Source organism: Oryctolagus cuniculus, chromosome 14 (genome assembly GCF_964237555.1).
Source record: "Oryctolagus cuniculus chromosome 14, mOryCun1.1, whole genome shotgun sequence".
NCBI lineage: Eukaryota > Metazoa > Chordata > Mammalia > Lagomorpha > Leporidae > Oryctolagus > Oryctolagus cuniculus.
The window spans coordinates 30,837,266-30,849,297 of NC_091445.1; the positions used below are offsets into that span (position 1 = coordinate 30,837,266).

At 37.9% G+C, this 12,032-nt stretch overlaps 1 protein-coding gene across 1 annotated transcript in view; it reads right to left on the reverse strand.

Moving 5' to 3' along the window:
- The window catches only part of FBXL17 (F-box and leucine rich repeat protein 17), a 533,662-nt gene that overhangs the window by 364,813 nt on the left and 156,817 nt on the right, over positions 1–12,032 (reverse strand). The window lies entirely within an intron of this gene.

Below are 12,032 nucleotides of genomic sequence, written 5' to 3' on the forward strand. Positions count from 1 at the left end.
CCTGCACCCACATGGGAGATTGGGAAAAAGCACCTGGCTCCTGCCTTCAGATCAGCACAGCTCTGGCTGTTGTGGCCATTTGGGGAGTGAACCAATGGACAGAAAACCTTTCTCTCTGTCTCTCCCTCTCACTGTCTGAAACTCTACCTCTCAAAAAAATAAATAAATAAATAAAATATTTTAAAAATAAAGTACCAAGATTATATCATGTAAGTTATTTTTTAATTGTCAAGTCAAATCCATTCAAGATGCAACCTCAAATAATTAATATCTAATAACCAATGACTCAAAGAACCAGTCACAACAGCTAATTTCTCCTTTGGTCAAATATCTTTCCTTGCATTTGCTTTTGTGGACTGACATGACAGATTTTAGCATTGTGAAAACATAGAAACTACCTTTCTACAATTAAGCAGCCAGCCTTGCATCCTATTCTTAGGACTCGTCATGGTCTTGTAGCTTCATTCTATTTAATTGTCAGCTAACTAGCAGCCCTTATCCCTCTACTTATGCTTTGTGTGGACTCAAGACAGCAGTTTAGCTAGTGGTAGTCCAACTCAAATTTAAATCTTATATTATGTCCAATCCTCTGCATGGTGCTTTGATCTCATTGTTACAAGATTCTCTGAAAGGAAATAAATACAAGTTCTATTCTCTTAAATATACTTTCATTTAAGAAAGCCAGACTGGTGCAGAAAGGAAGATGGATCAGTGAGGGTCTAATCAGGAAAACAGAAACCACTCTAAGTATTAAACTACATGAAGGGAACTTCATTCTGGTGAAGAAGCTGAGAAGACAAACTGGAGATATTAGTGGAAGCCAGAAAATTAGCAGCAGCAGGTAGCCACCAGCACCCCAAGGGTGGAAAGGCAAAGGAAGAAGACTCCATGGGCCATGTTCAACCAATGCAAGCTGGAGCTGCCGGACATCTGTCCTAGGACAGAACCATGGGGGAGACAGGGCCGCTGCCGGAAATGCTACCTGAGATGGGGCTGGGGGGTGGGAAGACACAAGTGGTGGAGGGGCTGATATCACGGATTCCCCTTCTCTTTTGCTTCCCTGTGTCCCATCAATTGCAGCCTGCAGAGCAAACCTGCTGGAGAATTTAGAACAGCATGCCAGAGAAGGCAAACAAGCCTACAGGCAGCACGAAGCCAAAGACAGCGGGGAATGAGGGTGCAGGTTTCCCACAAGGAAAGAAGCACGGTCACACTAATGGGAGTTCTCTGTAACAATGCAGACGAAGGAATAATTGCAAGTTTTCCTGTATCTTGCCTGAGAAACCCATGGTGCTGACCAAATTTGTTTTCTTCTTCTAGCCAGATGAAAGCCATAAAAGTTATAACTTGAGCTGTTTTCTCAGGCACAGGGGTATTGTTCTGTTGTTAAAGATCCAAGATTGATAGCCAACTGCATGCTGAAAAAGTACCTCTGATCAAACACAATAACCAAGCATTTCCTCTAGTGAATATAACAGAGAAAGCTCCAGTGGGAAGCTTTTTCTTGGGCGGGGGGGGGGGGGGGGGGGATGCTGATGGCCAATCATCTCACTGGGATACAATCAGTTGAAGGGAAGTCTACAGTGGGGTTTTGTAAATAGACTGTGATCAACAGCTTTTGTGAAAACGCCTGTGATACTTCAGGGCTGGAGAGCAAGTGTGTGAGGAGCTCAATTGCCTTTAGTCATTGTTCTCTACTGGACTCTACCATTTAGATGAGCATGTATGGAGAAGAGAATATCATTAAGTTCTTAGACTTGTATGTATAAATCATACTAAATCTGTTAAAAATTAAACTCTCACCCAAAAGTTATTAAGGAAAATAGTGAATAATAACATGAGTATAAGTTTATTTTGGTGCAAAAAGTGCTCCAAATCCAGTTTTTCCATATTACATATTTTCTACATATTTTAAAAAATAAATTTTGCACCAAGAATTTTTTCACCAAAACAAACTTACTTTTAATTCCATTCCTCCATGAGCTTTTAGAAGTACCATCATACATAGGTCGAAACTATGACTAAATGTTGATGTTCCAAGCTAAAATTTCAGATTATCTGACTGTCTCATAAGTAACTTGTGATTGATAGAGAATTACTATGGAAATAAATTCCCTATTTTCAAAGAATGCAACTACAATAAAGCTACAACGTAATTTATCTTCCTCTTGATAACCAGAACCCCCTGGAGAAGCGAAGAACACATTCTAGATCGTCATTACACACATCACACAACATTAAACAGAACTCCAGAGAAAAATCCAATTCTTTGACTTTTCAATGTTTAACAATTGGCACTGTGTGTACTGTGCTGATGAATGTCTGTGACTGAATATGTAATATGTTCACACACAAGCACTTATTTCCCTGTGGCAGCTAAGATCTACCCATGTGCATTAAAAGTGTTTAAATGAGATAGCTGAATTAATTAAAAATAAAACATAATCAAGTGTTTTATAAACGTTCTAAACTACTAAGTGAATGTAACTGTCAATGTTTTTCATCAACTGTATTTTTAAAATTATCTAACTCTCATTCTCTAATTCTCAATAAATGCTTGCTTTAATAAATGAAATCTCCTTGCCTTTTTTTTCTCAACACAATATCTCCTCATTAAATTGAACTATTAATTTATTCTCAATAATCTCCAAATCTGGCTTCTCTAATTTGGACAGTCCTGCTAATTTTTAAACGGAACCCAATCCATATTCAATATCACTGTTTCTGTATAAAACACAAACAAGACTCAATGAAGCAGAGTCATCCTGTTGCTTACATTAAACGTCTGTCAGAAAACAATGTAAATGAATTTCAAAGCATAAAAGAGAATGAAAACAAATCCCACAGTATCATTCTTGGTTAAAGACTGACCTCGTGTGTTAGAGACTAGATAAAATAAAGTTAGAATCCATTTTTTGCAAGAGTGTTGATAACAAAATCACAATTCATTAACAAGTGTGTGCTAAAAATTCAGAGAGTGACTTGAGGATGACATAAGTAAAATAATATTTAAAATACAAAGCCAAGACCTAAGAAACGCCTCTCAAAAAAGATTGCCAACTCTCCTCATTTTATAGCTATACATTTATGTTAAAGCCTGAAGCAACCATTTTGTCAAAAGACAAATGCCACACAGAAATTTATTCATGCATTTTATTTGTTAGGACTTCCATAAACTGAGTCATTTCAAAGATGAATTCATTTAGTTTAGTAGTGTCATACTGATACACTGTAGTTGCTGAAATGAAACTGTGGCACCAACAAGGTATACAACTACAGTGTGAGTAACAGAGTTATAAAATACATTTAAAAAGTAGCTTTGCTGAGCAGGTATTATCAACCTAACCAAGTGAAGAAAAATGTGATAAATCAATATAGCTTATATAGACATTGTCTACAGTAATTTAGAAAAATGAAAATCAAAGTCGGATAATAATCAAAAGGCAGAACAGTATTTTCCCTTGATTCAGTGAATTGCCACAGTAATATTTCTTGAAAATGATTTTAAAAATACTATCTTAGTTTTCAGTGTGTTAACTTAAAATATTAAATAACCCTTAAGCGGTCAGAAGGGAAAAGAAAAAATAAGAATAAAGAGCAGGCAAGCATAATTACTCATCTTTTTTTTTTTTTTTTTTTTTTTTTTTTGACAGGCAGAGTGGACAGTGAGAGAGAGAGACAGAGAGAAAGGTATTCCTTTTGCCGTTTGTTCACCCTCCAATGGCCGCCACGGCCAGCGCGCTGCGACCGGCGCACCGCACTGATCCGAAGCCAGGAGCCAGGTACTTATCCTGGTCTCCCATGCGGGTGCAGGGCCCAAGGACTTGGGCCATCCTCCACTGAACTCCCGGGCCATAGCAGAGAGCTGGGCTGCAAGAGGGGCAACCGGGACAGAATCCGGCGCCCCAACCAGGACTAGAACCCCCTGTGCAGGCGCCTGCAAGGCGGAGGATTAGCCTATTGAGCCACGGCGCCGGCCCATAATTACTCATCTTAATACTCAGCATTAGTGCTCAGGTAGAAAAAGAAATCATAAAAGTTTTAAAGGAAGATTTATTTTTAAAGACATTTCATGACAATTATTTTATTTTATTTCTTAATGAAAGAATATAAACAGATTAAGACTAAAGAGTTATAAGGTATTTTGTATGTCATCCTGAGTATTTTTCTCATTAATGAACTGATTTTTCATTTTCCAGCTGCTTTTTTCCTTACGTGCCAGGCACTCTTCCTCACACAACTCTAGAGAGGCAGATGTTATTATTATCCTCACTTTGCAGATGAGGAAACCAAGGCAGGGAGATTACGTAATTTGCCCAAGGTCATAAAGTCAGTCATGACAACCACACATTTGTTGGCCTTTGCAGACTTCTAAGAAAGAAAAATCTACTAACAGATCACACCAAGCTTAGGTAATCATCACTTAAATTCTCAGCATTCAATTTTTGACTCAACCCTTAATTGTAGAAAAGCTTAAAAGAACCATAAACATGGTCATCCAACACATGCTTCCATAATCTCCACTGGGCCATATTTGCTAGGGAATAGAAGCCGAATGAAACTAACAATATATTTTCCACATCTCAGAATATTACTCAAGCACCCATAATTAATCATAAACAAAAAAAGTGACAATCTAGACTAAACAGCAGTATTAAGTAGTACAACAGTATGCCCTTCCATTAGAGTGAAGCATTCTAAACTGATCAGTTGTTTGGAAATCTAAAAGGCAAGAAAGTTCATCTTTCATTTCTAGTCTCTGAATAAACAAGAAAAGGAAGACAAAAATTGAGTTAGCTGCATGAGTGAACACTCTTTCAGTTACTTATGTTAAATCGACTGAAAAAAAATCAATTTTGCTTCCCTTTCAACAAAAATTCACATTTTCAACTATAAGCACTTTAAAACAGGCTTTTATTGAAAAAGTTTCTTTAAAGGTGATTATGATCCACAACAGTATCAGAAGTTTGGACATTTTGTTTAGCTGTCTGTTTCTTTCCAAAGGAATTTTAGTTTTGTTTTTGTTTAAAAAAAAAAAAAAAAAACAGCCAAACCTTTACTAGACATATCCCTAGAATTCAGTTACGGTTATTCAGTAACTGAATAATTGAAGCAACAATAAGACCCAATGTAACACCTGAATTAGTATTAATTAACTCACAATTTGAAAATACATAAAAAATATAAAAGGGAAACAGGTACCCCCCTGTATGCTACAGAAAATATGAAACTTCTAAGTAATGTGTAATAAAAATTAATTTTTTGCAAAAATCTTTCACCATCTTTCTTAAACCATTATGTACTAGCATCCTATACGTAGGATACCTATAAAACTTAAATATATCACTTATGATAGCTTTGAAACAAATATTATGTTTTTATAGTTACATTCATTTGAAAAAATTAATGGGTGAATGATTAGGGCATTCAAAAATAATTTTTTTAAATTTGCTGTGAAAATGACAACCTTCCTAAATGTTCAACTGAACAAAGATTATGTACATAACTGATACATCACATAAGAAATATATCCATAAAGTATTTTCTAGAACCATGCTGTTCATTCAAGGAACGCACAGTATTTCAAATTATCGATGTTCTAAAATGACTGACTTATAAATAGGACACAGGGACAATGCACACTGCAGAGTAAGGTGCAGTATACAGCAATGCTGCCTGACAAACTCTAATGTACTGTTACTTATGGTTATTTGTTGACAAGGTGTGACCTAGAGCTTGGGAGGTAAGTAGTTCTACAAATGCATTAAGTAGTAGAGAATCCATGACCACATCTGGTTTTTTCACTGTTTATGACTTATTAGTATTCCTTGAAAATACTGGATTCCTGGCCGGCGCCGTGGCTCAATGGGCTAATCCTCCACCTTGCAGCGCCGGCACACCGGGTTCTAGTCCCAGTTGGGGCGCCGGATTCTGTCCCGGTTGCTTCTCTTCCAGGCCAGCTCTCTGCTGTGGCCCGGGAAGGCAGTGGAGGATGGCCCAAGTGTTTGGGCTTTGCACCCCATGGGAGACCAGGAGAAGCACCTGGCTCCTGACTTCGGATCAGTGCGGTGCGCCGGTCGCAGCGCGCTGGCCGTGGTGGCCATTGGAGGGTGAACCAACGGCAAAAGGAAGACCTTTCTCTCTGTCTCTCTCACTATCCACTCTGTCAGGAAAAAAAAAAAAAATATTGGATTCCAAAATCGGTGATACAAGTATAGTCTGAAACTGACAACAATGATGAAAAGATATCCTATTTACCCTATGTCATATTTATATGATGGCTTATGTATTTGCAAAAGCAGCTAAATTGTCCCAGGGCCCAATTAATAGGATAATTTGTATTTTTGTTTTTAATAATGGTTATATAAGCCCTAGATCATGATTTCCAGCCTATGTTAATCCACCTGTATCTATCTTATTGAAACAGTTACAGAATTGAAAACTGGGGACTTAGTGGGCTAACAGCCATTTAAAACAGTCTTCTTACTACCATTTGAATTATTTGAACTGAGCTGACTGCTAGAATTCAATTCACAATACAGCCGTGACATTAAACTCATTATTCTATAGCATTTCTGAGGCTTGTATCCCATCTACATATAAAATTAACTTGCCAATTTTGACATTTTAGACTCCACAGGACTATTCAACTTATTTAAAAATTACTATTACATGTTAGACATATTATTATTATCCTTAGCATTTTCTATGTCATCAGGTATCTTTATAATATTGAATAGTATAATTTTATTATGTTAGAGTAACATCAACATTTTAAACTTTTTGACTCCTTAAAAGCTCTTTACAAAGGTTTATAGTTTTATTGAGATTAAATTTACTTCCCATAAAAGATAGTCTTTCCAATTACAGAGTTCTGTGGTTTTAGGTGCATTAAGTGACTGCTGCAGCCATCACAGTATCTAGATCCAAAACACTTTCATCACACCAGAAAGAAACCTAGCATATACGTACCCATTCTGGACAGCTCATGAAATGGAAATAGATCCCAAAAAGGTGGCGTTTTGTGACTGATTAGCTCCTTTAACTACACATAATGTTTTCATGGTTCATGTAATACCTAGAACTTTCGTCTTATGGCTGAATCATACCCCACTGTACGAATACACCATATTTTGCTTATCCATTCACAATGGGCGTTCAGTTTTTTGCCATATTTTGGCCTTCATGAATATTGCTGCTAAGACCATTCCTGTACACAATGTTTAAACCCATATAATTCTTTTGGTTCTACACTTAAGACCAGAATTCTTGGGTCACATGGTAATTTTGTATTTAACTGTTTGAGGAGCTGCCAAACTGTCTTCCACAGGGCTGCCCTGCATTGTGAAGAGTTCCAGTTCTCTCATATCTTTGTCAACACCTGTGTCCATCTTTTGATTATAGTGGTCCTAGGAGGTGTGAAGTGGCAATACACTCTGACTTGATTTTCTTTTCCTAGTCATCTGCCTGAGTGATGATGCTGAGAAAGCCTTCTAGGTGCCTGTCAGCCAAGCCTATCTTCTTTGGAGAAATAACTAGTCTTCAGCTCATTTTTCTTTTCTTTTTTCTTTTTTATCATCCCTGTCATTTCCCATCATTCGCTCCTTTGCCCATTTTTTAAAATGGGGTTTTTAGGATTTTTGTTGCTGATGTTACAGTTCTTTAAATATTCTCACACTCTGTCATTTCAAGTTCTTGATAGTATCCTCTAATGACTAAGTTTTCAAATATGATTAAGTCCAGCTCATCTTTTTGGGGGGTGGGGCACGGCTCATGCTTTTGTGACATCCTATCTACAAATCCATTACCAAGTCCAGTGAAGATTTACCCCGTTTTCTTTTATGACTTCAGCTCTGAAAGTCAAATCTTTGATCCATTTTCATGTTAATTTTGGTATATGGTATGAGGTTGGAAGTCTAATGACACACTTTTGCATGAATATATTCAGTCAACCCCACACTATACATATATACAGTAATTTTAAATTAAATGGTCCTTGGTAGCCTTTAAAATTTCTTGACCATAGATGTATGAGTTTATTCTTCCCTTCCAGGTATCTATATGCCAATCCTTATATCAGCACTACACTGTTTTGATTCCTATAGTTTTGTAACTAAGCTTTTAAATTGGGAAGTCTCAGTCTCCCCACGCTATTTTTCCTTCGAGTTTGTTTTTGTTTTTGAGGTGCCTTACAGTTAGGCAATAATTTAAGGACCAGTTTTTCCCATTTTTGAAAGAAAAAAGAAATTTTGTATGGATGGTGGTCAATCTATGAAGTGCTTTGAGTACAACTGTCATCTTAACAATATAAAATCTTCCAATTAAAGAAACAGTGGCTGTCTTTTTATTATGTAGGGTTACTGCAGTTCCTTCCAGCAATGGAACAGGACTGAACATTCTTGGTGAATTTTACACATAGTGCTCTATTCTTATTATCATAATGTTAACGGAAGTGTTTACTTGTTTTAATTTTCAGATGCTGCAGTGCCAGCATCCCATATGGCTGCCAGTTTATATCCTGGCTGCTCCAGCTCTTATCCAGCTCCCTGCTGATGTGCCTGGGAAAGCAGCGGCCCAACTGCTTTTGGGCAGGTGCACCCACGTGGGAGATCTCAAAAAACCTCCAGGCTCCTGGCTTCAGACAGGCCCAGCTCCAGCCATTGTGGCCATTTGGGGAGTGAACCAGAAGATGGGAGACCTTTCTCTCTGTCTCTCCCTCTCTCTGTTTGTAACGCTACCTCTCAAATAAATAAATAAATAAATCTTTAAAAATATCTAAGGTATCATAAAGCCCCAATCAGCTTTTCCAACTTATCGGAAGAATTCCGACATTTCTTAGTGTCATTAGAGCCCCTCGCAGTCTCTTCCAGGCCATGACTCATAAATTCCTAGTTTCTTCAGGGTATCTAGAAATAGATCACCTCATCTAGGCATCTCATCTTGGAGCCTCATCTAGGCACACAGATTTTATCTCATTTGTCCCATTCGCAAGCTTAGAAAGCCAGAGATTCAGCAAAGTGATATGTCCAAAGAGATTTTGCAAATCATGTAAAAAAGTAAACATATTCAGGCTTACAGCTCCAACATTCTGAGGTGTATATTTCCCTAATAATTTATGAAATTATATACTATGATGATAATAAGGAAAATATAATGTTTTAGGAATATTTATATGTTTACAAATATAATTGGTAGGAAAACACTACCAGAAAGCAAATATCTTAAACCAGAAAGTTTTAATTTTACCAAAAATTGAGTTCTACCCTTGACTTTCAAGAGATGAAACAATTAAAATAGCTTTGTAAAACCTACGCATGTTTAAAATGTCGCTTTGCCTTTACTTAAATCCAAAAACTGAGCCATATGATATCACAAACCAGTCTTCTTATCAAAGCACAAAGACTTTGCTGAGAAACAATGAGATTCCTCAAAGCATTGTGGACTAGGTTTTTTTTTTTTTTTTTTTTTTTTTTTTTTTTTTTTTTTTTTGACAGGCAGAGTTAGAGAGAGAGAGAGAGAAAGGTCTTCCTTTTTCCGTTGGTTCATCCCCAAAATGGCCACTACTGCCGGCGCGCTACACCGATCCGAAACCAGGAGCCAGGTGCCTCATCCTGGTCTCCCATGCGGGTGCAGGGCCCAAGCACTTGGGCCATCCTCCACTGCCTTCCCGGGCCACAGCAGAGAGCTGGACTGGAAGAGGAGCAACCAGGACAGAATCCGGCGCCCCGACCGGGACTAGAACCTGGGGTGCCGATACTGCAGGTGAAGGTTTAGCCTATTGAGCCGCAGCGCCACCCTGTGGACTAGCTTTAACCAGAGTTTGGTGGATTCCAAGTGTTGGGGGCCAAATTAGCAACTCTTGCCTGTATTCTCCAGAAAAACCTTCGCAACAAACTGAGATTTCCAACACAGACATTTGCAGTAACTGCTATTTTATCGCAGAGGAAAATTCTGATCTTTTAAGTACTAGTGTGCCATAATTTCTGGCCATCTCAGAATACCGAGGGAAGCATTTACTGATCTAATAAGTCTTGTTTTATCTTTAATGAGTACAATTTCAAGTGGGATCATAAAAATCCCACATATGGTCATTACAGCACTTGTTGTGCACAATCTGTTCATCCAAAGCATTTCTACTCTACACCATACACAGCATTAGACACGACTAGAAAAATACTCTTTCTACCAAGATGGGCAGGCCAAGGTTACAGGAAATGAATAAAAAATTATGGTTACATATGGTCTTGGTTACACTAAGATGTTCTCATAGAACAATAATTGAGAATAACAGGCCTAGTCTTTAGCTTTCAGTTCTGACCCACAAAATACAACTAAAGCTTATCAGTCATTTAAGACACAGTACAGGGGGCTGGCGCCGTAGCTCACTTGGTTAATCCTCTGCCTGCAGCACTGGCATCCCATATGGGCGCCGGGTTCTAGTCCCAGTTGGTCCTCTTCCAGTCCAGCTCTCTGCTGTGGCCCGGGAAGGCAGTGGAGGACGGCCCAAGTGCTTGGGCCCTGCACCCGCATGGGAGACCAGGATGAGGCACCTGGCTCCTGGCTCCAGATTGGCGTAGCTCTGGCCATAGTGGCCATCTGGGGGGTGAACCAATGGAAGGAAGACCTTTCTCTCTGTCTCTCTCTCTCACTGTCTAATTCTGTCAAACACACACACACACACACACACACACACACACACACAGTACAACCTTAGCCTCTCTTTCAGATACACCTCTCTTTCAGACCAGAAAAATGATTTGATTTTTTTAAATCAAAGTTTACACTGATTTTCTAAAAATTATATACTGTAGCATCTATTTTAATATTAACAGCTAACATTTACTTAGCACTTGCATTCTCAATATTATATCAAGGACTTTAAATATATTACCCTACTTAATACCCTGAAAAATAATTTGCCCATTTAGCTAATATAAGGGTATTTCAAAAAGCTCATGGAAAAATCAAACTAGAAGTTAAGTATATTTTGGTGCAAAAAAATTCTAATCCATGCTGTTTCTTTTTTAATTACACATTTTCCATTAACTTTTTGAAGATCCTTCATATGCATGGACTTTAAAAAAAATTTATACCAATATGAACCTATCTTTTAATTCCATTTTCCATTAATTTTTTTGAAATACCCTTACTAAGTGGCAGAGCCAAGAATCAAACCGAAGCTGATGGAGAGGGTAGGCTCTTATCCACTGGGCCTCTCTGCCACAGTCTTAGGTAACTTGGAAATACTTGCTTTTCCTATGGAGGAAAGAGAAACATTATTCCCCAGCAAACTGTAGGCTAGAAGACACCTGAAGCGATCCAGCCCAATGAGACCCGGTTTGTTTCCGTGCTGTGCTACTGTCAGTACAGCAGTTTCCTAGCAGTTATGAAACAAGCAAAGTTTGAATGAAAAGATTACTGAGCTATTAACGTAAAAGGCAAGACTCACTGCCATTCTCCTAAAATATGGATTGCAGTATCAAAATCTGTGCAGTGATACATTTGAGATGATACATTGGTAACTGTTACATTTGTCAGTTTCTCCATTACTTGGATGTAAGATTAGCTCCTAATTATTTGAGAGCTTTGGAGAGCAGCAAGGATGATATGTCAATGAGAGATGATAAAGGAACTGGCATTTTCATCATTGCTAAAATATGAGATTTCACATATTTGGTATATAAGTGAACGCTCAGAGCTGTCAGGTAAAATTCTCACATACAGTCACATCTCTCTTCACCTCACATATTCAGCTTAATCGCATGCACTGACCATATTCACTTTTTACAGCCAATGTTCAAAGGAACTATGGATACGTGAGCAGTTAAGATTCACTCAGAGTATCTTCTTAGCACAACACATTAATATGTAAATGATTCTTATCACATGTATCAGCTTCTTTAATGCGAATATTTCACAACCATCAGCAAGGAAACAGCAAAAAAGTTAGTATCCTATTTAAATGAGCGTCTCAATTCAGAACAGATAACTTGGTCAGGTATCTTTAAATTGATTTTAACTTCATCAAACAT